The sequence below is a fragment of the Mobula hypostoma genome, chromosome 4 (genome assembly GCF_963921235.1).
Source record: "Mobula hypostoma chromosome 4, sMobHyp1.1, whole genome shotgun sequence".
Lineage (NCBI taxonomy): Eukaryota > Metazoa > Chordata > Chondrichthyes > Myliobatiformes > Myliobatidae > Mobula > Mobula hypostoma.
In genome coordinates, this window is record NC_086100.1 from 183,799,429 (window position 1) to 183,826,151 (window position 26,723).

Consider the following 26,723-nt stretch of genomic DNA (forward strand, 5'->3'; position numbering starts at 1 on the left):
CAATCGAATCAATGAAAAGCTGAATACAACAAAGACTGACAAACCAACAATGTGCAAAAGACAATAAAGTAGGCTGCCGTTAGTTTATTGCGTTCACTCTCCAGAAGTGGCTGCGTGACCTTGGCTTCAGTAGAAGAGAGATCAAGTCAACCAGCAGGGCTGTAGCTGAGGCAGCAGAGAAAGGATCAGCATGGGTGTGGACCAAGTATGTCCAGAGGGGCAGATAGCCGGACAGTGTATACATATCATGCAAACCCTTCAGTAGTTGCATAGACACCTGAAGAGTAGACTATCTGTTGGATGGAAGTGACCAACAACTCTGATAGAGGCAGATGCCAAGTTTTTAAGCTCACCAGTGGGAGGTGGTGCTTTAGCACTGCTGGCCCACCACCTCGAGGGAGTCTTGATCATAAGCGGGCCGAAACTCCTGAAGACAGGTGGCAGATCAACTGATGGTCCCACTGGTGATAGCACAGGACAGTTAACATCTTAGTCCATGTGTATTTTGTAACTCTGCAAATACAAAAAGAAAACAAAATAAGAAGATATATATAAGCAATAAAAACTGAGAAGTTGAAAAGTCATTAAAAGTAAGTCCACAGGTTGTGGGATCAGTGTTGGGGTGAGTGAAGGTGTCCCCTCTAGTTTAAGATCCTGATAGTTGAGGGGTACTATCTGTTCCTGAACCTGGTAGTTTCAGTCCTGTGGCTCCTGTAACTTCTTCCTGATGGCAACAGAAAGCAGAGAGCATGGCCTGGATGCTGGGGGTCTTTGATGATGGATGCTGCTGTCTTGAGGCAGCTCCCCTTGAGATGTGCTCATTGGTGGAGAGGACATCTTCTGTGGTGGACTGGGCTGTATTCACTACTTTTTGTAGGCTTTTTCCATTCAGGGGCATTGGTGTTTCCATACCAGGCTATGATGCAACCAGTCAGGATGCGACAGTAAGTGTGCAGCAAAACTCAGCACACCTGAACATCCTTCTGCCCTGCTTTGCCGGAAGGATGTAGAATTGTGCAGCGTTAAACAGCCTTATGTTCAGTTTCTCTAAAAGCTACTGTTCCAGCCAGCAGCTAAGGATTACTGGCAGACGTAAGGTCACAAGTAGCTTTGCAAATACTAAAACTAATTATCATTGTCAGCAGAACTGGCTGTGACTCAGAGCTGTCTGCTACCTTTTCTCATTGCATGCCTGTGGATAAGTGAAAACTTTCACATTTGTTAGAATATAACTCATTGTGTTTTCTTTTTTTATGAGACCAGTAGTACACTCAGTGGCAATTTTATTAGGTATACCTGTATACCTGCTCTCTAATGCAAATGGTTGTTGGTGCCAGACAGGGTGGTTTGAGTATCTCAGAAACTACTGCTCTCGGGGATTTTCACGTATAACCGTCTCAAGAGTTTACAGAGAAAGGTGCAAAAAACAAAAACGCGCCCAGTGAATGTCAGCTCTGTGGGTTAAAAGTGCCTTGTTAATGAAAGAGCTCAGTGGAGAAAGGCCAGACTGGATCAAGCAGGCAGGAAGGTGACAGTAATTCAAAGAACTATATGTTACAACAGTGGTGTACGGAGGAGCATCTCTGAACGCACAACATACCGAACCTTGAAGTGGATGGGCGACAGCAGCAGAAGACCATGACATTACACCCAGTGGCCACTTTATTAGGTTCAGGAGGTACATAAAAATGGTCATGGACTGCACTATTTGCATTGCAACATTCACTTGACAGGAGAGACAGGCAAGAGCAATATTTCAGATTCAGATTCAGATCTATTTGTCACTTCTACATCGAAACGCACAGTGATCTGTGTCCTTTGTGTTTGCAAGCAGCACAGTCTGGGAGTATGGTGGGGGCAGCCAACTAACGTCGCTGCACACTCTGGCACCAAGTTAGCACACCCACAATGTTCAGCAGAACAACACAAGCAGCAACACCAACAACAACAAAGCAGTACAACCACAGCAAAACCGGTCCCCTTCCCACCCTCCCACCCACCAGCTGACAGACACAGACAAGCCTCCAGCCTTGGACAGGCTGCGCGTATGGACCTCTGGCCCGGTACTCGCCAGCTTGGGGATTGCTGGTCTCCTCAGTGCCTAGGATCTCTGACCTACAACGGCAGAGCAGAGATTTTCCTAATGCCTCTTGGGCAGAATTGTTCTGCTGCTGTGCATTACCCGGTCCACCGTTAATCTGGGTGGAACTCCATTCTACTTTCATGCGAGAACTGCAACTATTTAAGAAGGCGGCTCCCTGCCACATTCTTAAGGCCAATTACTGCTAGGTGATAAACGCTGCCCTTGCAATTGGTGGCCAAATGCCTAAGCAAATAAATAGAGGGAAAAAAAGATTGCTGGTTTACTGCTTGAGATTCGTTTGCATTAGAGCAAAGTAGGTTATAAACTTGGTTTTAATTGCAATTTAAGAGCTCATCACCCTCAAGACCTGGGTTAATTAAATCTTGTGGATACAGAAAGCAATCACAGTAAATACCAGGGTTGAGACTAAGCAGCTGATGAGAAACTTAATGTCTGTGGCATGCATACTGTTTGCTGTGCGACATTACAACACTGGTTCTGGGAACTAACCCGGGTACATGGTCATGCACTTTGGTAGAGGAGATAAAAGCATAGACTATTTTCTAAATGAAGAGAAATTTCAAAAATCTGAAGTGCAAAGGGACTTAGGTATCCTTGTGCAGGATTCCCTAAAGGCTTATTTGCAGGTTGAGTCTGTGGTGAGGAAGACAAATATGATGTTAGCATTCATTTCAAAAGGACTAGATTACGAAAGCAAGGATGTAATGTTGAGACTTTATAAAGCACTGGTGAGGCCTCATTAAGAGTATTGTGAGCAATTTTGGTTCCCTTATCTAAGAAAGGATGTGCTGACATTGCAGAGGGTTCAAAGGAAGTCATGAAAATGATTCCAGAGTTGAATGGTTTGTCATATGAAGAGTGTTGATGGCTCTGTGTCTGTATTCACTGGAATTCAGAAGACTGAGGGGTGACCTCAGTGAAACCTATCCAATATTGAAGGGCCTCAACAGAGTGGATGTGGAAAGAATGTTTCCTATGGTGGGAGAGTCTAAAACCAGAGGACACAGCCTCAGAATAGAGGAGTGTCCTTTTAGCATGGAGATGATGAGAAATTTCTTTAGTAAGAAAGTGATGAATCTATGAATTTGTTGCCACAGGTGGCCGTGGATGCCAAGTCATTGGGTATATTTAAAGCAGAGATTGATAGATTCTAGATTAGTCAGGGCATGAAGGGATACAGAGAGAAGACATGAGACTGGGGCTGAGAGGGAAAATTGGACCAGCCATGATAAAGTGACAGAGCAGTCTCGATGGGCCAGGTGACATATTTCTGCTCCTGTATCTTAAGGTCTTATGGTCTTAATTCAGGATTTTCTTGGTGTAGGAAAGTAGGACGGGTACCAGACCACTATAGACAAGGATGGGAGTAGAGATTATGGGGAATGGTTTTGCCTTTGACTCTGATACCTCATAAGACCGTAAGAAATAGGAGCATGATTAGGCCATTCAGCCCATCGAGTCTGATTCACCATTCTGTCATGGCTGACTTATTATTCCTCTCAACCCCATTCTCTTACTTTCTCATCTTAACCTTTGACACCCTTACTCCCCAGATTCCATCAGAACGTGGACTTTGCGACAAGAGGGGAGAATGCGTTGGGCCTTGTTTACACAAACATTCCCGACGCGTACCAAGCGGATCCCCGCCCCCACCTCGGTTACTCAGACCATATCTCTGTTATGGTAATCCCAGCATACAGACCGCTCGTCAGGCGCTCCAGACCAGTTCTGAAGCAGGTGAAAACCTGGCCAGCAGGAGCCGTCTCTGCTCTTCAATACTGTTCAGGGAGGCTGCAACCGATGGCGACTCTACCAACTTAGAGGATCACAGGGCATCAGTGACTAGCTACATCAGCAAGTGCGTCTATGATGTCACTGTGGCCAAGACCACCACTACACGCGCTAACCAGAAGCCATGGATGACCGTGGAGGTGCGTGCGCTGCTGAGGACCCGTGACTCCGCCTTCAGAGCAGGCGACAAGGCAGCCCTAACAACAGCGAGGGCCAAACTGTCCTGGGCCATCAGAGAGGCAAAGCCTGCACACGCCCAGCTAATCCACAGCACACTTCCAGAACAGCGGTGACACGCGGCGCATGTGGAAGGGCATTCAGGACATCACCAACTACAAGACAACACCACCTGCCCGTGCAGGTGATGCCTCCCTACCAGATGTGCTGAGCAATTTCTACGCTTATTTTGAGGTGGAAAATGACGTGGCAGCGAGGAAGCCCACCCCTCCTCCAAATGACCAGGTGCTGTGTCTTACCATGGCTGATGTGAGGAAAACCCTGTGCAGGGTCAACCCATGGAAGGCTGCAGGACCAGACAATATTCCTGGCAGAGTGCTTAGATGATGTGCAGACAGCTAGCTGTGATTCTCACTGACATCTTCAACATCTCCCTGAGCAGCACCATTGTTCCTATGCGCTTCAAGACCTCCACCATCGTCCCTGTGCCGAAGAAGTCTTCAGTGCCCTGCCTCAATGATTACCGTCCCGTTGCACTCACATCCATCATCATGAAGTGTTTTGAGAGGCTCATCATGAGGAACATCAAGACCCTACTGCCCCCCTCACTGGACCCCCTGCAGTTCGCATACTATCCCAGCCATTCAACAGACGATGCCATTGCCATCACCCTCCACCTGACCCTAACCCACCTGGACAAAAAAGACATGTATGTTCAAATGCAGTTCATAGACTTCAGTTCAGCATTCAACACAATCATTCCTCAGAAACTGATTGGAAAGCTGAGCCTACTGGGTGTGAACACCTCCCTCTGCAACTGGATCCTAGACTTTCTGACTGGGAGACCTCAGTCAGTCTGGATTGGAAGCAGCATCTCCAACACCATCACACTGAGCACAGGGGCCCCCCAGGGCTGTGTGCTCAGTCCACTGCTGTTCACTCTGCTGACTCACGACTGTGCTGCAACACACAGCTCGAACCACATCATCAAGTTCGCCAATGAAACGACCGTGGTGGGTCTCATCAGCAAGAACGATGAGTCAGCATATGGAGAGGAGGTGCAGCGGCTAACGGACTGGTGCAGAGCCAACAACCTGTCTCTGAATGTGAACAAAACAAAAGACATGGTTGTTGATTTCAGGAGGACACGGAGCGACCACTCTCTGCTGAACATCAACGACTCCTCTGTAGAGATTGTTAAGAGAACCAAATTTCTTGGTGTTCACCTGGTGGAGAATCTCACCTGGTCCTTCAACACCAGCTCCATAGCAAAGAAAGCCCAGCAGCGTCTCTACTTTCTGCAAAGGCTGAGAAAAGTCCATATCCCACCCCCCATCCTTACCATATTCTACAGAGGTTGTATTGAGAGCCTCCTGAGCAGCTGCATCACTGCCTGGTTTGGAAATTGCACCGTCTCAGATCGCAAGGCCCTGCAGCGGATAGTGAGGACAGCTGAGAAGATCATTGGAGTCTCTCTTCCCGCCATCACAGACATTTACACCACATGCTGCATTCACAAAGCAAACAGCATTATGAAGGACCCCAGGCATGCCTCATACAAACTCTTCTCCCTTCTGCCATCTGGCAAAAGGCTCTGAAGCATTCAGGGTCTCACAACCAGGCTGTGCAACAGTTTCTTCTCCCAAGCCATCAGACTCTTCAATACCCAGAGCCTGGACTGACACCAGCCTACTGCCCTCTGTTGTGCCTATTGTCTTGTTTATTATTGATCGTAATACCTACACTGTTTTGTGCACTTTATGCAGTCCTGGGTAGGTCTGTAGTCTACTGTAGTTTTTGTGTTGTTCTACATAGTTCAGTGTAATTTTTGTATTGTTTTATGTAGCACCACGGTCCTGAAAAGTGTGTGTCATTTTTACTGTGTACTGTACCAGCAGTTATGGTCAAAATGACAATAAAAAGTGACTTGACTAATTAAGAACCCATCAAACTCTGCTTTAAATATACCCAATCACTTGGCCCCACAGCCGTCTGTGGCAATAAATTCCACAAATTCATTATCATGTGGCTGAAGAAACTCCTTCCTATCTCTGGGTCCTGACGAAGGGTCTCGGTCCAAAACATCGACTTCCTATGGATGCTGTCTGGCCTGCTGCGTTCCTCCAGCATTTTGTGTGTGTTGCTTGAATTTCCAGCATCTGCAGATTTCCTCGTGTTTGCGTTCCCATCTCTGTTCTGAAGGGATTTCCTTCTATTCTGAGGCTGTGCCCTCTGCTCCTAGACTCCTCCACCAAAGGGAACACCCTCTCCACATCCACTCTTTCTCAGGCTTTCAATATTCGATAGGTTTCAATGAGATCCCCCCTTCATTCTTCTAAACTCCTGCAAGTACAGGGCTAGAGCTATCAACTCAAATGTGTGTAGTGCAGGAGAAAAGTACATTGAGAGGGAGGGAGTTGAAAATATTGAGAACTGGGATAGATTCGAGGCCAGCGAAGTGTAAACTTGGGTACTGGCAAGATTAGAATGACTCAGTGCAGAATGTGGTTTTGGACTCTATATCTAAGAAAGGATCCACTGGCAATGGAGAGAGTGCAGAGGAGGTTTACGAGAATGATCCCAGGAATGAAAGAATTAACATATGAGGTGTGTTTGCTGGCTCTGAGACTGTACTTGCTGAAGTTTAGAAGAATTAATGGGGATCTCATTGAAATCTACTGAATACTGAAAGGCTTACATAGCGTGGACATGGAAAGAATGAGTCTAGGACCATTGGGTACATCCATTCCTCGGCACTTGGGTTCAGTCATTGCCAGCGCACACTGTGACAATGGCATTCCTTTAGAACAGAGATTAGGAGAAATTTTATTACCCAAAAGGTGGAGAAACTGTGGAATTCATTGCCTTGGATGGCTGCGGAGACAAGTCATTGGATATATTTAAAGCAAAGATTGATAGGTTCTTGGTTAGTTAGGGTATCGTGGGGAAAAGGCAGGAGGAGAACGGAGCTGAGAGCGAAAATAAATCAGCTATGTCCAGATGGCTAGGCCAAACTTTCCCAACCTTTTTGCCCAGGAGGAACCCTTGAAATAATTTTCAGGTCTCAGGAAAACCCTGCGTAAAAATTATTATATCTGCAGCTCATTGTACATTAGCATGATCAGTAAGTTTAAGAGATATTAACCTGAAATTAATTGTCAATACTCTTGAGTAGAGAATAAATTTTTATCCAACCTTTCTTGGAAAAAGAACAGATAAGCTTAGCTTACCTTTCTTGAAATTACTCTCTTTCTTCCCTTTTCATAAATTTTAAAAACTCATGGGCAAACGTAATAAATTTCTGTTAAAAAACTAGCTTAAGCCAAAATGGGATTTAATTTTTCTAAAGGAAGGCTCAGTATATTTAGTTCCAATAAAGATAGTAAAATGATTTTAATTAATGTTATTTACAACATGAAAATTTATTGAAAATGTTCACTAGCAAAGTTGCTAAAAACCTTAAGCCAAAGCAACATAGTTGCCAACACAGTTCCCCAACACAGACCTTTCGTTTCCAGATATGAAGAAAAAATGTTAAATATATCTTGGTCTTTCCATGTTTCAGACAGCAGTTTGTAACAGAAAAAAGTTTTCTTGAATTTCACCATCATTTACACATTTTACCAATGCTACAGCCCGACATTTATTGGAGAGATCTGTTGACTCATCAACCTGGATAGAGAAGCTGTTGTTTTTCAGTTTACCACACAAAACCTCTTCAGCATCATGTGACATGTCATCAATACATCAACTTATTGCACTGTTTGAGAGTGAAGCTTTTTCAATTTCTCGTACTGCATCTTGTCCTAGCACTTTACCCACTATAATTTTCCATGCTGGTACTATTAGGTTCTCACCAATTGTGTGACTTTTTCTTTTCTAGGTACTAAGTTCTATGACTAAATAACTTGCTTCCTGAATCCTTTTACTGACTGTGACCCCATTAAGAAAAATTTTAACCTCCGAGTGTGGATCAAAGTCAAGATGGCGCTAAACTGCAACTCCTTTGTTTGCATCTTCATAAAAAGCTCTATTTCTATCTCTGATATCTCTTTTCTTTTGAAGACCCTGAACTGGAGTTACACTCTGACTTCGGTTCTTTGCAGGAATGAGACCCATTCTCAGGTCCTCATGACCGGCTTGTTTTTGATATCACAAGCACATGGACTGGAAGATTAGCACGCCTTCAGGATGACGGACTTTCATGGCTCTGGAGACAAACTGATTCAAGGCCGATGCCCCTGACTGAGGCATCGCGGGAGAACATAGAACATCGGGAGCAGCGGGTTAGCTGCCATGGCTGCGTGTTTGACTCTCTAGGCGCAAAGGTTGATGCAACAGACTTTTAACATCGGAAGAAGTGACGTAATGGCCTATTAACATCGTAAACCACCTAGTTGTTTGTTACATCTCCCCTCTCACTGTGAAACGGCGGCACCTCCTTTTCCCTTATCAGGGAGAGAGAGAGCCTGTGATATGTTGGATTACCGGGTGAATGTGTCTTTGGGGTACTGCAAGTCTGTGTCATTATTAATGCTTTGCTGCATGCTTGAGTGTTCAGTGGGGGGTGCTGATGCTTTTTTGCTGGTGGGAAGGGACAGGGGTGCTCGTTGCCTTGTTGCTGCCTGTACATGGGAGGGAGGAGCTGGGGAGGGCGGTGGTTCTAACATTAAACTGTCATTCATTCTTTGGGGCACTCCTCTGCTTTTGTGTATGTTTGCGAAGAAAAAGAATTTCAGGATGTATATTGTATACATTTCTGACATTAAATGTACCTATTGAATCTTTAATCTTTTTGTTTTGAAATTCCAATAGCAGTTTAAAATAATCAGCACATTTACGTGTCATATGGCTGTGACTTGTAGTTCAGTGTTTTTTCAATTTTGCTGGAGCTGTTGCTACATTTGTCAGTTGTTTGCCACAGACTAGGCACAATGGAATAGGACAACTTGGATCACCAGTAATTTGGGAGGGAGAGGCTGACATCACAGCCCAAGTTGGGCGAGTCCATTCAATACTCGGAAAACGCACTGCATGCTCCTCATCAGCTTATCGTCCTCCCCTCTGTACAATACAGCACTCACCAGTTAGCAGCCTATCGTTTCCCCCCCCCATGCTATATAGTGTCACCAATTATCTGCCTACCATCCTCCCCTCCATGCAATACAGCTCTCACCAGTTATCAACGGCCTCCCCTATCTTACATCAGAAACTGAGAATGGACTCAACCAAATAAACACTACGTACTGAGGGACCTCCAACAAGATTGCTAACAGACCCGCTCAGTCACTGCCCACCACTGCGAGCGCTAGCATTGTGTGTCACATGAAGTTAAAAAAAAACACATTATTAATCACAATGTCTCAATGAACCCCGAGTGACCTCTCATGGAGCTCTAGGGTTCCGGAAAACCCCGGTTGAGAAACCCTGGGCTAGGCAGTCTCAATGGACCAAATGGCCCAATTATGCTCCCATGTCTTATAGTCTTATGGCTTTTAGGTAAGTGCTGGTGAGACTGAGCTGGGACGTCATCACTCATGAGGATCCATGGGGTATTTTTGAGTGATGCTGTTAAAGTGCAGGATGTCAGTGAGAAATGGGAAAGGCCAAGGAGAGGTCTAGAAGCAAAGTACAGTACTGTGCAAAAGTCTTAGGCACAAATATATAGCTTGTCAACGTGGAGCGGAGCATGAGTTTGTGAATCTGGCGGGAGCAAAGGATATTGGGAATGGCGAGGATGGAGTGCAGCGGGATGGGTGTGGGATAGGAAGTGGCACAGAAGGAGTGCCAGGGGTGGGGGGTGGGGGGTGCAGGTGCAGACACATCCAGCCCTGAGACACCGGGCAAGATCATTTGATTCCAAACAATTGGTTTATTGATCATTACAGAATGTATCTCTGGTGCTTCCAACACCCTCCCCTCTCCCTTCCCCTTTTTCCAAACATGATTCCCTTCTCTCTGCCCTCTTCCCACTCTCAGTCCATAATAGAGACCCATATCGGAATCAGGTTTATCATCACTCACATATGAGGGGTGATTGATAAGTTCGTGGCCTGGGGTAGAAGGAGTCAATTTTGGAAAACCTAGCACATTTATTTTTTCTACATTTATACACTTAGTCCAGCGGTCGTGGAGCATACGCATCCCTTCTTTGTAGTAGTTGGTGTCTTGGACCTCCAGAAGTGGTTCACAGCAAGGGTGATTGATACTTTCGTGGCCTAAGGTAGGAGGAGATGAGTTATTAACTTCGAACTTTCTACATTTTCACTCAAAGAGTTGAACTTCACGTGCATGTAATGAAAGCTGTATAACTCATCTCCTTCTACCTTAGGCCACGAACGTATCAATCACCCCTCGTATGTAATGAAATTTGTCATTTTATGATACTTAGCTATATCTTGTATATGTACTGTAGGTAGTAAGGAGCTGTTGCAGGTTATTTTCAATCTATAACTGGAAAGATAAGAATAGAAACACACAGAAAATGTTGGAGGAACTCAGCAGGTCAGGCAGCATCCATGGAAAAAAGGGCAGTCGATGTTTCAGCTGAGACCCTTTGGCAGGACTGGAGAAACATTGTCTGTACCTTTTTCCATAGATGCTGCTTGGCCTGCTGAGCCCCTCCAGCATATTGTGTTTATTGCTTGGATTTCCAGCATCTGCAGATTTTCTCTTGTTTTAGATAAGAATAGAGGCAGGTGAGGATGGTCTCACTCGATTAGCTAGCAGTGGAGAAGAATTTAAGAAGCCTGGTTCACAATTCAGCCTATCCATTTTCATACAACTAACATGACAGTTGACTGTGATCAGTGTCTCAACTGATGAAAGCTGGTATGCCAAAGTCAAAGGCAAAATAAATTTATTATCAAAGTGCATATATGTCACCATATACTACCTCGAGATTCATTTTCTTGCAGGCATTTAAAAGAAAATAAAGAAATTTTTTAAAAAGATGAAAAACTATGCATAAAGAAAGACTGACAAACAACTAATAAGCAAAAGAAGACAAATTGTGTGAATTTAAATTTAATAAATACAGAAAATATGAATTTGTAGAATGGCATATGTCTTCTTCATCACCCTGCTACCCATGTTGCCAATTACAGGGAACTATGAAATTGTACTCCAAGTACCCCTGCTCAACCTCATGTACAAGATAATGAGAAGCATTGATCGTGCGGATAGTCAGAGGCTTTTTCCCAGGGTTGAAATGGTTGCCACAAGAGGACACAGGTTTCAGGTGCAGGGGAGCAGGTACAGAGGAGATGTCAGGGGTAAGTTTTTTTTACTCAGAGTAGTGAGTGCGTGGAATGGGCTGCCGACAACTGTGGTGGAGGTGGAAACGATAGGGTCTTTTAAGAGACTCCTGGATAGGTACATGGTGCTTAGAAAAATAGAGGGCTATGGGTAAGCCTAGGTAGTTCTAAGGTAGGGACATGTTCGGCACAGCTTTGTGGGCCGAAGGGCCTGTATTGTTCTGTAGGTATTTTATGTTTCTATGTCTCCTCTGACTTCATTTTATTTCCCTACATGCAGCAATGTGGAGCAAACACCTAGCAACACCAGTCGCATGGAGAGGGAGCACTCGTTCCTCAGAACTGAGAAACTTTCAAGTGTGGTTTTGTTTGTTAACACCAGGAAGATAAACTCTGGTTACTTTACCAGTGGCGGGAAGATGAAGGACGAACAGATGGTGGAGCATGAATTAAGAATTCACATGTAATGAACTGATAAAGATCCAGTACTGAAGCAAGCTTAAATCTGTTGGTGTCCTCCATTATTTATTGAACTTCAGTCAAATGAGTTCAGCTGCTTCAATCTAGATGATTCCTCTGGGAAAGTCCAGCTGTGTGTTTGTAATATTAAATCTCCGTTTGTTATGTTCTTTTGCCTTTTCTCTAAACATTGATAGGCAAAGGTTCAGCAGATGGTCATGGGGAATGAAAATTTGCTTTGGGCAGCACGTCAGCTTTAAAGTACAAGTCACCTGATACACAGCTCTATTGTTTGGTTTGAACGATGACACCCCCTCTGGTTCCCCCGGCTTTATGTGAACCTCAGGAGAGCTGGCCAGTTTGAATCAGCGGGATACAATCCATGCCTTTCATTTCCTGAGGAAACAGAAAGATGACTAGAGTCAGGAAGTTATACTCATTAGAGTCTGTTCTATGTATATTAGAACACCATGTAAGTATACTCATCAACATCATCACTATTATGTGCTGTGTCGTATGACGTGGGCGATCGTGGTCTTCCATTGGTCCATGACCATGATGGTTCTTGGCAAGTTCTTCTGCAGAAGCTTTTTGCCTTTGCCGTCTTCTGGGCAGTGTTTTTACAAGGTGGGTGACCCCAGCCATTATCAATACTCTTCAGAGATTGTTTGCCTGACGTCAGTGGTCGCATAACCAGGACTTGTGATATGCACCAGCTGCTCATACGACCATCTGACCCTATGACCTGCTCAAATGGCTTCATCTGACCCTGATCAGTGAAGGGGTTAAGCAGGCGCTACACCTTGCCCAAGGGAGACCTGCAGGCAAGCAGAAAGAAGGAACACCTTACACCTCCTTTGGTAGAGACTTATCTCACCCCAACACCCATATTAGCCCACCAATAGACATACAGTAGTTATGCATACAGTTGAGTATAACATTAAAGAATGCCTGAAGAAATACAACATTACAACTAAAAACTGGGAAGACATTGCACTCTATAGATAAATCTGTTCAAGGGAGAGCTGTGCTCTGTCAAAGAAACCTCCATTGTGCTGCAGAGAACAAATAGCAACAGTGAAAGGAGAGGCAAAACAACCAAAGGACCCAATCACTAACCACAGCCATCACTTATGCTTGCCCACACTATACTAGAATATGTGGATCCCACATCGACCTCTACAGCCACCTGAGGACCCACCAATGGACAACGCCTTAGGAGAACATCTTACTCAATTTGAGAGATCGCACAACTTAGACCATAACACCATAAAACATAAGAGCAGATTTAGGCCATTCAGCCCATGGAGTCTGCTCTGTCATCCCATCATGGCTGATCCCAGATCCCACTCAACACCATACACCTGCCTTCTCCCCGTATCCTTTGATGCCCTGACCAATCGGGAAACTATCAACTTCCACCTTAAATATACCCATGGACTTGACCTCCACCTCATTCTGTTCCACAGATTCACTGCAGTCTGGCTAAAAAAAAAATTCGTCCTTAACTCTGTTTTAAAAGGTCACCCCTCAATTTTGAGGCTGTGCCCTCTAGTTCTGAATACTCCCACCACAGGAAACATCCTCTCCACATCCACCCTTTCTAGTCCTTACTAGAGGTATACAGCACAGAAGTAGGCCCTTGGGTTCAACTCATCCTAGCTAGTCCCATCTGGCAATATTTAACCCATATCCTTCTCAATCAAGTGGTCCGAACCTTTTTTATGCCATGAACACCTACCATTACTGAAGGGTCTGTGGACCCCAGGCTGGGAACCCCAGCTCTCAACTGTATTCTACCCTGAGATGCTTATTCTTAGGGGTATTCACCGTAAATACAAAGAAGTACAATAGAATCAATGAACAACAAAGACTGACAAACAAGCAATGTGCAAAAGATAACAATGTCTAAAGTCAAAAAGGAAATAAAACAAATTATTAAAGCAATAAGTATCGAGAACATCAATTGTAGGGTCCTTGAAAGTAAGTCCATAGGTTGTGGCATCAGTGTTGGGGTGAGTGAAGTTATACTCTCTAGTTTAAGAGCTTGATGTTTGAGGGGTAATCTGTTTCTGAAGCTGGTGGTGTGGGACCTGAGGCTCCTGTGCCTGCTTTCTCGTGACAGCAGCAAGAAGAAAGCACGGCTGGATTGTTGGGGTCCCTGATGATGGATACTGTTTTTCTGTGCCAATACTCCTCACAGGTGTGCTCAGTAGTAGGGAGGGTTTTACCCTGGATGGAATCATTACTTTTTTAGGCTTTTCTGTTCAAGGACGTTGGTGTTGTTTCAATACCAGGCCATGATGCAACCAGTCAGTATACTCTCCACTACACATCTATAGAAGTTTGCCAAAGTTTTAGATGGCATGCCAAATCTTCACAAACTTCGTGCTGCCGTGCCTTCTTTGTAATGACACTTCTGTACTGATGCAATGTTTCTGACACAGGTTTCCAATATTTCAAGGACCAGGGACCAAGTGCCAACACTTTCAATTAAAAGTTCCTCAGCCCAGGAATCACCCCAATTTTGTGAAAATTAATGACAATTGCAGCAGATTGGCTCAAGGCAAATTATGTTGCTCACACTTAAAATGTGTCTAAGTGTCGTAACAGAGCAGACGGATGAGACCAATGTGGAGAAAAAAGATGACTGGCAAAGAGACAACTGTTTAGCTTGATAACAAGATTCATATTCACGGGATAAAATCATCGTGGATCAGAAATTTTGTAAGGAATAATGAGCAGTGTCATGATGAGAAAAAGCTGAAATAGAGAGCAGTAGGGTAAAGTTCTGCAAGTTTCAACATCATGAAAATCAGCAATATCACTGCAGTGTGGGCGTCAGCCTGTCTCAGACTGAAATTCACAGTATCATGGAGACATACCACATAGAAACAAGCCCTTTGCCCCATAGAGACAAAAGCGCCTATCAACCACACATTTACAAAAATCCAATTTATATTTCAATTTTAAGTGTTTTTTTAATAATTTTTAAATGTGTTTTTGTGCCTTAAATTGCAGAACGTGTGACTTCACATTCTAGTTCTTGGACTCAGCCCTGAATCCAAGGTGATTAACTGATGTACAGGTCTGAGAGGCTGATAGACCATTATTTTTGGCCACTTAGCTCTATGCCAGCAAAAGTTGACATTTCTGCTCCAGCTTCATTCATCAGGATGATTCACCAAGCCTGAGGGAAAAGTAAATGTTTCCTCTTCACTGTATTTACATTAATATCAAGATTTTTAATTAATTCACAGCAGTTAAGTAGGTTTCAACTGAATTTATTTTTTGTTATGCAAATATCTAGTTAGGTCACACTTGGAATACTGTTCTCAGATCGTTATAAGAAGGATGTGGAAGCTTTAGAGAAGCTGCAGAAGAGATTTATTTATCTCTTAATAGCAGCAGGAATTGAACCCAGGTTGCCAAAGCTGTAAAGCGTTGTGCTAACCACACTACTGTGCAGGGTGTTGGCCGGATTAGAGAGCATAGCTTAAGAGGATAGGTTGAATGTGTTAAGACTTTTCTCTTTGGAGTGAGGAAAGATGAGAGGTGAGTTGGTTGGATGATAAGAGGCATAGATAGAGTGGGCAACTGGAGATGTTTTTCCAAGGCAGTTAATATGAGGAGGCATAGTTTTAAAGTGATTGGCAGAAAGTATAGTAGGGATGTCAGAGGCAGGTTTTTACTTGGTACATAGGACGTGCTGTCAGGAATGCTGGTAGAGACAGATTCATAAGGGACAATTAAGAAACTCTTAGATAGACATATGAATGAAATAAAAATGGAGGCCCATGTGTGAGGGACGGACTAGACTGAGCCTGGAGTAGGTTAAGGAATCAGCCATATTTATAGCCACTAGGCTTGCAGTATGTTGAACTGTTCAATATTCTATTTTTCAACTGCTTCTTGGTGTTGTTGACTATCAACTTGATCGGGAAGCAGGTTCCGTGTTGTAATTCTGTGCCACTTGGTATGGTCACAGCAGCAAAACTGCTTGGGCACTGGAAGTTGAATGGCTCTGGGAATGGATGTTTTGCAAGAGATAATGAATGAATGAATGAATGAATGAATGATATTTATTTCGGTCAGCACAAACATAACAAAAAGCATAATTTTCAACGATGATTTCATAGGACAAAATTGCAACAAAAAAACATAGATATTCTTTGAAACCAACCGAAAGGGAGTAGGTTGAAGCTACAGCTTATTACGCCTACCCCTTTTACTTATACAACAACATATTTGGCGACAATCATCACATCAAAACAAAAAAATTCACTATCTTTTAACATAAAATCCAATTCCAAGTATCATTTATTTACATTACTCCCATTCATTTTAAATCATGTATTTTATATTTGTTTATTAAATTACTTTTAAATAATTTTTTGAAACTTAAGTGGTGCAAGTTTTTAAATTATCAGTACAACTGTTCCATAGATTCACCCCTCTGACTGAAATACAATGATTTTTTACTTATGTTCTTATCCTGTTTTTGAAATATATATGTTCCTCTGAAATCATGTTGACTTTCTCTCATTTTAAACAACCTTTGCATATGTTGTAGCTGTCCATTTTTTACTTTATGCATAATTTATTATTTTAAAATCTACAAAATCTCTGAATTTTAAAATGTTTAGTTGAATAAATAGTGGATTGGTTGACTCATAATAACTTGTCTTATTTACAATTTGTACCACTTTCTTTTGGTGTAGAAAAATTGAGTTTGTATTTGTATTGTATGTATTTGCCCATACCTCTACACAGTAAGTCATGTATGGGACTATAAGTGAACAGTATAATATATACAAAGATTCCTGATTTAAGAAATCTTGTGCTTTGTACAGTATTGCAATAGATTTTGATATTTTTGCTTTGTGGTTTCCAGTTTAATTTATTATCTATTACCACTCCTAAAAATTTGGTTTCAGATAAAAATTTCAACATAATTTATTCTAAGTTTACTATATGAGTTTGGTACACAGTTTCCAAATGTTATGAATTTTGTTTTACTTAGATTCAGTGATAATTTGTTAGTATCAAACCATTTCTTTATCATTTTTAGTTCTTTCTCCGCTGTATCCAAAAGTTGTTTCAGATGTTCCCCTCTACAAAATATAGTTGTATCATCAGCAAATAATATACATTTTAATGTCTGAGAGACTATACATATATCGCTTATATATACAAAATGAATAGCAATGGACAAAACACTGAAACTTGTGGAACCCCACAAGTTACCCTCAAAAGTTTTGAATTCAAGTTGTTTATATGTGCATACTGATAGATGCAAAGCATGAACAGAATGCAGTGTAAAAAGGCCCAGTCACTTGACAGGGATGGGGATTGGGTTCACTGAAGGCTTGCAGAACCTGCAGAGAGCACAAGTGCTATGAACACTGAGGTACAGTACATGGCAATAAACTCTAGGGGGTGTAGATTGGCTGACAGAGTGGGCGGACAGATGGTAGATAGAATTCATTGCAGAAAAGTGTGAGGCAATCCATCTTAGGTACAAGAATGAGAAGAATTAATGCATGTAGCTTATGCCTATAAAATAGTACAGTTTTACTAAGTGTGAAAAAGAGATATGCAGAATATTTGTGGACCTTAGTCTATAAGGTGGATTCATATTTTATATAGAGACCCTGGGTTCATAAATTATGGCAAAAAACACAAGTTTTGCTAATTCTATTTAAAAAAAAAAGCAGACACTCATTGGCAGATGAAGTCCCCCACACAATTCTGGGCATTACATTTTCAGAAGGATGTGATGTTTTTTGGAATGGGCACCAAACGATTTAGAATAGTTCCAGACATGGGCGATTACAAATTCATGCAGAGTCTGGGCTTGTTCTCCTCACAGCAGAGGAGGCCAAAACTAGAACTGACAGAAGTCTTTCAAACCACAGAGGGCTTAGCTGAAGTAAATGAAACAAAACTGCTTGAGGAACAGACAAGTCAGTAACAGGAAGGCAAGGATTTAAAGTGGACTGGCAAAACAAGAAGAGGAAAAACAAGAGGAAAGATGAGGAATTGGAGTGTGCAACCTAAAGGGATTGAATGATTTTAGAACATAGAATATAGAACAGTACAGTGCTAGACAGGCCATCTGGCCCATAACTTTCTGCTGAGATTGATGCTAATTTGTACTATATATGCATAATCTATATTCTTCCATTCCTTTCATATACTACCTCTGATAACCCATTCCAGGCAAGAACTGATCTCTGCATAAAATCTTAGCTATCAAATTGCCTTTATACTTCCACACCCTCCAACATTAAGAGCATGTTCTCTGGTTCTCTGGTCTTTGACATTTCTATGCTGGGGAAAAAGATTCTGCCTACCTTTTCTATGCCTCTCATAATTTTAAAAAGGATGTTGATTCTAAGGGGTACATTGATAGGACAGATGAAGGAGAAGGAAATGGCAGCAATGTTAAAAAGCAAAAATGGAGGGCAATGTGGGAGGGAAGGGTTCGATTGATCTTGGAGTCAGTTAGAAAGGTCTTCATAATACCATGAGATGAAGCGTCTGTACCGTTCTGTTCTACTTGCAAGCTAACCAAGTTGCTGAAAAGAGTTACTGTCATGTTATTGCACCAAATAACATTCATGTGTGCTACGTACAAAGATAAAGAGCCTCTTGATAAACTTCGAATTCGCAGAAACACAGAGTAATGGAGGGTTAAGTATTCTCCATTCTTGTCATATATCGTGGATTCTGGTTAATTAGGCCATCGGTTAATAAGGCAACCATTTATTTTAGACAACTCTTAAAGAACAAAAACTAATCGAGCAAATAGCTGGGTTTCGCTTCTTTTATTCGAGACGCTCTGAAGCTTAATTGGGATAGAGGACTGTTTCCAGTTTCTAACTAGTGTCAGTTGCGTGCACTTGTGTGGCCATGAAACACTACACCATGCTTAGAGTGAACAGCTTTTAAACAGCATCGGTTGTGTGTGTTTGTATTCAAAAAACTGATTTTGTCACTGATTGTTGGCAAGGATTAAGCCACAAGACAATTCAAAACCGTTTTGCTCACCACGGTTTCAAACATTCAGCCTTGGCAGTGCCAGAAATGGATGGGAGTGAAAATAAAGTGATTTCGCTACTTCAACAAGTTAGCAAATATGACGATCTTGAAAGTATCAACAGCCATCTTGAATGTTACGATGAAAATAAAAGTTTGAAGGCTGCAATCATCAAAAGCAGTATACATACGAAGGCAGCCCATTATCTGCATTAGGTGTCTGCAGTGAACTTGTTCATTTACAATCAACCAAAAGAACAAGGCAGCGTACATTGTGTGTATTCCTCTGTCGATAACTATTAGGAAGTAATACACAGTTTTATAGTACTGTAGTGGCATTAGTAGCATTTTAATTTGTTCTGTATTTCATTTAAATATTTAATTTGTTACTCATTTAAATGGTAGTTTGTCTTTATAACTTTTTAACTATTCCCATGAAACTTTGGCTAACTACAGCAGCAACAGTTTATTTGAGCCAAAATGTACTGGTCTCGATGTGTCCCAATTAACCGGAGTCCACTGTATATTCTTTTATAATTCCACAGCTCTATATAATGAAAAATATGCCTTTGATGAGAAGCTTATGTGTCACCTGGCCACATAGCCCATATCATTATAAACCCACACCACCTCCCACACGTTAATTTTTCATGCTTCTGTCTCTTTCACATCTGACACTATTATAATTATTTATTTATGGTAATTGCATCCACACTGACTCTCCTCTGTGTTAGTCCCAATATTCCAGCCACGCAGCAAATGAGGAACCTGGTCATGAGTCAGATTTTGCCAGCATCTTCGAATAGGTGGCACCGAGACAGTGGGGCGTGCAGGAGGTCCCCCTGAGTCACGGATGGGAAAATTAATCGTAAATTCCAAACTTCAGGTAATAGATCTTTCATCACAAATGGCCTGAATGGTTCTGGACCTGACATTAAAAGGGATGCCTCCTATATTTGAACTACCTCAGGAGTAAATCTTGGGCTTGAGTCCTGATGAAGGGTCCCAGGCTGGAGATCGACTGTTTATTCCTCTCCATTGCTGCTGCCTGACCTGCTGAGTTCCCCCACCATTTTTTCTGTGTTGCTCAGCTTTTCCAGCGTCTGCAGAATCTCTTGTGTTGAATTTTGCAGTGTCTGTAGTGATTCATGGAGCACAAGGCACCCTGCGGCCTTTGAAGCATTTCATTCAATACTAGGCACGACCAGGCTCAGGGGAAGTTTCTGTCCCACAAATATAAGAATCCTAAATGGGCCTTTTATGTGCTCCAAATGAACTGTTGACTTGACAATCTTCCCCATCATGGCTCTTGCATTGACTTGCCTATCTGCACTCCCCTTTCTCTGTCACGGTAATATTTTGTTCTTCATTCTTCTTGTTTTTCCCTTTTACTACTTTATTGTACTTATGTTTTGAAGTGACCTTTACAGATGACATACAATTTTTCACTGTATCGCTACATGTGACAAAAATAAACCAATTCCAGTTCCATAATTCAGGACCACTGAGATTCCAGTCTGAAATAAAACCTCACCATCTAGAATACCACTTGCAGATTGCTGTACATTCTGTTCTGAAATGTCTAAGTTGCTGTCCTTATCCAAGGCAGTGAATTAAACCCTGGTTACTTATTGGTCAAAAGACAGTGGGAGCTGAAGCCTAGTTGGGCAGTACCAAGAAACAAGCCACAAGAACCTGGAATTAAGCCTCACCCTCGAGTATGAATTGTCCCTGCTACCTCACTCATTGCTTTATGAAGTCTGAACCCCATTAGCTCATTCACTCCTCGATGGAGCATTGACCACGGATTTGCTCACTCACTGGACCTTTAACTGTAGGCAGCACGGTGGCATGGCGGTTAGCGCAATTGATTTACAGTGAAGGTCAGGGTTCGATTCTTGCCACTGTGTGTGAGGAGTTTGTATGTTCTCCATGTGACTGTGTGGGTTTCCTCCAGGTTCTCCAGTTTCCTCCAACATCCCAAAAACATATGGGTAAGGTTAGTGAGCTGTGGACATGCTATGTTAGCACCCAAAGCATAGTGACACTTGTGGATGTTCCGAGCACAGTCCTTGCACCGTGTCAGTCTTTGACACATTTCACTGTAGGTTCTGATGTTTCAATGTACATGTGACAAATAAAAGGACATCTGTTAACCCTTCACTCATTCACTGTCAAGGTATAACCAACCCTACTACCTACTTACGGTCACAGAACAATGTACCACCAAACCTGTCACCCACTTACTCCTCAATAGACCAGGAACATCATTGCCCACTCGCCATTGGATCCAGGACACCGTTACTCATTCACTGACAGTATCTAGTGATCAGGACTGATACCCAAACTATGAATGCTCCAAGTACCTATTTATGTATTAGTGCTGAGGAATTTCATGCCTGAATCTCAAGGCTTGTCCACAATTCCTGCTGTACCAGTATGCTAGGCATTGGGACCAAAGCCCAGAGAGTAAAGGTTATTCTGTTCATTCCATCCTCATCAGGAAAGCCTCTCTTTATAGGAACAAATTCTGTCAAACATTGCTTTAGGAATTTATTTAGCCAGAGGATGATGAGTCTGTGGAATTCATGGCTGTGGAGGCCAAGTCATTGGGTATATTTAAAGTGGAGGTTCATAGGTTCTTGAATAGTGATGGTATCAAAGATTACAGAAGAAGGCAAGAATAGGGTTGAGAATTAGTCCGGAGGGCTGAATGGCCTAATTCTGCTCCTACGTATTATGGTCTTGTGTTCTTTAGTACTCCTGGTGTAAATATATCCTTCTGTAATCAAAGAGATTGAAACTGTATCTGGTACCCCAATCTAGGACAGATATGCTGTGGAATTCCTCTGTTCCAGGATATAGTTTGACACCTCATTGGGATAAGAACGCAATTGTCATTTTAGATCTAGAAAGATCCAGTTGCAAATAAATTCATGGTAGCAATGGCTTACGTCACCGCAGTTGTGTTGATGCACCTTGGCTAACATCTCGTAAATCCCCGTGAGGATTGTCAACCCAGTCAAGAATCCAAGGCAACCCTTGGACTGGCTGATGAGGATGGATTGAACATATCCATTGGGTTGATGTGTGGTGCTGGCTGCTAGAAAGCCATGTTTGCTTAGAGAGATCAAGGATATCTATCCACAAGAAGTTCTTCCCTTTTCAAGCCAGCAGTCTTTTCCATTGACCTTCTTGTTCTCCTCCCTATCATGTCAAACGTGTGAGGGGGATGGATACGAACAACCCCAGGTCAGGCAACTGCACTCTCTGAAACCCTCTAAACCTCCATTGTCACTCAACCTTCATACTCTGCAGGGTTTCTCTCACCTTTCCTCCAAATCAGTCCTCCAGTTAAGCAGCTTCACATTAGGATCCCTTTAGCTCACACAAGGGAGTACTGAAAACAAGAGGGCATATGCATAAAATCAAAGTCAATTTCAAAGTCAAAGTAAAATTTATTATCAAAATACCATATACTGCCTTGAGATTAATTTTCTTGCAGGTATTTACAGAAAAGTGACAAAATACATTCATGAAAAATTACAAAGACTGACAACCAATCAGAGGCAAGAGATTTAAAAGAGACACCGGGGCAGCTTCTCAACACAAAAGGTGGTGTGGTTTTGGAATAAACTACCTCAAGTATGGTTGAAGCACATTAGCCACATTTCAAATGAGTACATGATAAGAGAGGTTTAGATGGTGATAGGCCAAACACGAGCAGATGGGATGGCTCGCTGGGCAACGCAGTCAGCAGACTGTAGATGAGTTAGGCCATAGGGCCTGTTTTCATGCTGTATGAGTCTATGACTCCAGAACTCTGTGCAAGAATGCGAGTTAAGTAGTAAGTTCCTTGGATTCCTCATCAATAAACTCTCATTGAAAATAAATTACTTTGTTAATTATGGGTTGTTACTATGTGAAATATGACTGTTTGCTAACACTGCATTTCTAGGACTAGCATAACACATGGCGTTAGCTGGATTATAGCTGATCAGTCTGGCAGTGTGTTGTACTGCAAGAGGAATAGCTTTGCAATCTGCCTTTCCGGCACATTTCCTTGAAGCAATATCTCTGTGTGCATGAATGCTCATGTGTCATTTCATTTCATGTGTGTGCCTGTGTACGTATGTGTATTCATGCCTGAGTAGGTAGGTGTGTGTGTGTGTGTGTGTGTGTGTGTGTGTGTGTGTGTGTGTGTGTGTGTGTGTGTGTGTGGTGTGTGTGTAGACGCACGTGTGTGGTATTTGTGTTTGTTTGCGCTGTGATGTTTATGATTTGCGTTTGTATACTGTACATTTACAGTATGTGCATGTGTACAAGTAGTTGTGTGTGTATATATGCATGCACGTGTGATGTGTGTATGTTTGTATGTCGTGTGTACAGGAGTGTGGTGTGTTTGTGTGTGTGTGTGTGTGTGTGTGTGTGTGTGTGTGTGCGCGCGCACGCGCATATGTCTGCATATATGTTTGTATCAGCATGTGTGACAATCCAGAATGCAGACAAGGGCGAATGTCTAATTAAAAATCTGCATCTCCACATCACAACAGGAATTTGGCTTGAACCAACACTGCTGACTCACCATGCCCAGTTTTAACCTCATACCAGCCAGTGACAGTTTATGGATTACATTTAAATTGGGGAAATAATTCAGGTCATCTTAGCAAATCAATGTTAGCCAACATTGGCCCACACGTTTCTTTCCATGAAGTCAGAGATGATAAGCAGAGTAACTATCTTGAACTAATGTAGGTTATTTTTAACCACAGTGGTTTTGCTGTGTCATTTCAGAAAGCAGTGAAGACGGCGTCGCAATGGTGTAGCTAGTAGAAATGCTAGTCACAGGTCTGTGGCCCAGGTTCAATCCTCACTTCTGATGTGACAATGACCATGACTGTGTGAGTTTCCTCCCTCATCCTAAAAACAAAGGTTGGTGGGAATAAAAGGGTCAAAGTATGAGGAGCATTCGCTGGAGTTTAGAAGTATGAGGGGATCTCATTGAAACCTATCAAATATTGAAAGGCCTAGATAAAGTGGATGTGCAGAGGATATTTTCTATAGTTTGGGAGAAAAGGACCAGAGTTTAGTCTCAGAATAGAAGGACATCCCTTTAGAAAAGGGATGAGGAGGAATTCCTTTAGCTAAAGGGTGGTGAATCGGTGGAAATTATTGCCGCAGACAGATATGGACGCAAAATTATTGGGTATATTTAAAGGAAAGGTTCATAGGTTCTTGATTAGTAAGGGTGTTAAAGATTATAAGCAGATGCAGGGGAATGGGGTTGGGAGTGATAAAAAATCAGCCATGATGGAATGGTGAAGCAGACTCAATGGGCAAATGGCCTAATTCCTTCCCTTTGTCTTATGTTCTTATGATTAACTGATGATTGTAAATTGAGGATTTGGAGAAGGGGAAATGCTGGGAAATGTGGGAAGAAAGTGGGTGGACAGCCAGCACCTTTTTCTCAGGGCAGAAATGGCTTATACAAGCATAACTTAAGGTAATTGAAGGAATATACAGGGGAAATGCCAGAGGCAAGTTTTTTTTACATAAGGAGTGGTGATTGCCTGGAACACTTTGCCAAGGGTGGTGGTAGAGGCAAACACAATAGGGAAATTTAGGAAACATTTAGATAGCATATGGATGAAAGAAAAATGGGCAGCCCTGTAGGAGGGAAGTGTTATATTGATCTTCGAGTAGGTTAAAAGATCAGCACAGCTTCATGGGCTGAACCACTGCTGATGACAACATGGTAGGGTAGTGGTTAGCACAACGCTTTCTAGTACGGACAGCCCGGATGCAATTCCGCCGCTGCCTGTAAGGAAGTTTTCATAAGTTAGACCATAATATATAGGAGCAGTATTAGGCCATTTGGCCCATCGAGTCTGCTCTGCCATTTCATCAATAAAGTATAATTTCCTTTCTTCTGCCCCTTTCCCTTGAGTGGAATGAAATTTGCAATTTTATAGTCCTCCAGAATTATGCCAGATTCTATTGATTCTTGAATGATCGTTATTCTTCCCTCCACAATCTCTTCAGCCACGTCTTTCAGAACCCTGTGGTGTACATCATCAATTGCTGGTGTCTTATCTACCTTGAGATCTTTCATTTTCCAAAGCACCTTCTCCCTAGTAATGGCAACTTCACTCTCTTCAGCCCCTGACACACTCGAACCTCTGGCATACTACTAGCGTCTTCTACTGTGAAGACTGATATAAAATAGTTATTCAGTTTGTCCACCTTTTCCTTGTCCCCTATTACTTCCTCTCCAGCATCATTTCCTAGCAGTCCAATATCTATTTTCTTTATAAATCTGAACGCACTTTTGGAATCCTCTTTAATATTATAGGCTAGCTTACTCATGGCAAAGTGGGTTTCATCCAGGTTCTCCGGTCCAAAGACGTACCAGTTTGTAGGTTAATTCACCATTGTAAATTGTCCTGTAATTAGGCCAGGATTTAATCAAGGGATTGCTGGCTGGTTTGGCTCAAAGAGCCAGAAGTCCTGTTTCGCACTGTATCTCAACAAATAAAGTAAATAAATAAGCATTTTCAGCTATCCCCTACACTACTGATCGCCCCTCTGAAGAAAGGAGGAGTCAATCGCATTCTTGTAGGTTTGGAGTCACATATAACCTGGATTCAATATGGAGAGCAAATATCTTTCCTTAAAGCAGATAGGTCAAAATAATAATTCTTTGTCGCCATTACTGAGACTAGTAGTTTCTTTAAATTCCAAATTTAAACAACCTGAATAGCAAAGGTGCAGAAGACAAAGGAACAAGTTGTAGTTAATGAGATTGGTATAGACGGGCATTTGATGTTCAGCGTGGACACAGTCTGCTAAATAGCTTATTTCTATGCTGTATAACTCTTAATTTAAATTCCTCGCTTTCCTGGCAAGAATTGAACCTGTCTCTGCATTGTTGATACAGGCTCGGGATTACTAACAATTTAACCAATACTGTAAAGTAGGAAGCCCTGCAGTTAAAATCAGGTAAGTAAAGAAATAATCTATTTTTAAATGATATTGATGGAGAGATAATTGGAACGTTAGAAAAATTATGCTGTAGAAAGGGGGGCTTCAACCAGTCATATCCATGACAGTCAAAAGACAGCTATCCAGTTTAACTTCACCTGCCAGCAATGTTTAACCCCGCAGAACACAGCAGTTCAAGTCCACATTCTGGTAGTTTTAAACTGTGCTGGAAATTACTGCCCCTACCACACATTTTGGTGATGAATTCCAGACATTACCATCCTCTGGATGCAATGGAATTTCTGCATTTCTTAAGTTAACCCATCAAGTGGTATAAATCTATTTCGGCTATTTTATCATCATTCAGTTAAGGAAATAGGAGTGGATTGCTTCACTGTCCTCAACTCTTAACTGATTCCATAACCTACATTCACTTTCGAGGACTCTGTTAATCAGGTTTTCAGTATTATTTACTTTTTTATTAGCGTAATTTGCCCTCTTTTGGAATTCTTTATTTTCCTATAAATACCTGCGAGTGTATATGGTGACAGAGCATACATAGATCAATAATAAATTTAGTTTGACTTTGACTTTAAAATAGGCTCTTCCTATTTACTCATTCCAGCCCCTTAAGAATGTTATTATCTCATTTAAACTTCTCTCAGACTTCTGTTCCAAAGCAAACTTTCCAAGATTATACAGACTTTCACCATCACAATTTTAGCTGATGGTTTCAAGTGGATGATATTAAATGGACAACCTTTGTAACACACTGCTTAATTTAAATATTATTAAACTCAGTGATTAATATTGCATGATTATAAAGATCATTAGTTGACAATGTACCACAAATGAAAATATCCTTCTAAATGAGGGGCATCACTAACCTAATCGCAGCTCATTCAAGTATCCAT

The 26,723-nt window shown here is 42.1% G+C and overlaps 1 long non-coding RNA gene across 1 annotated transcript; it reads right to left on the reverse strand.

The window, feature by feature from the left end:
- LOC134344993 (uncharacterized) lies at nt 1-26,723 on the reverse strand. Its single transcript, XR_010017585.1, has 3 exons — nt 26,697-26,723; nt 22,159-22,228; nt 1-513 (listed from the first exon to the last, which is right to left on the reverse strand). It is a non-coding gene; the product is annotated as an uncharacterized LOC134344993 (long non-coding RNA).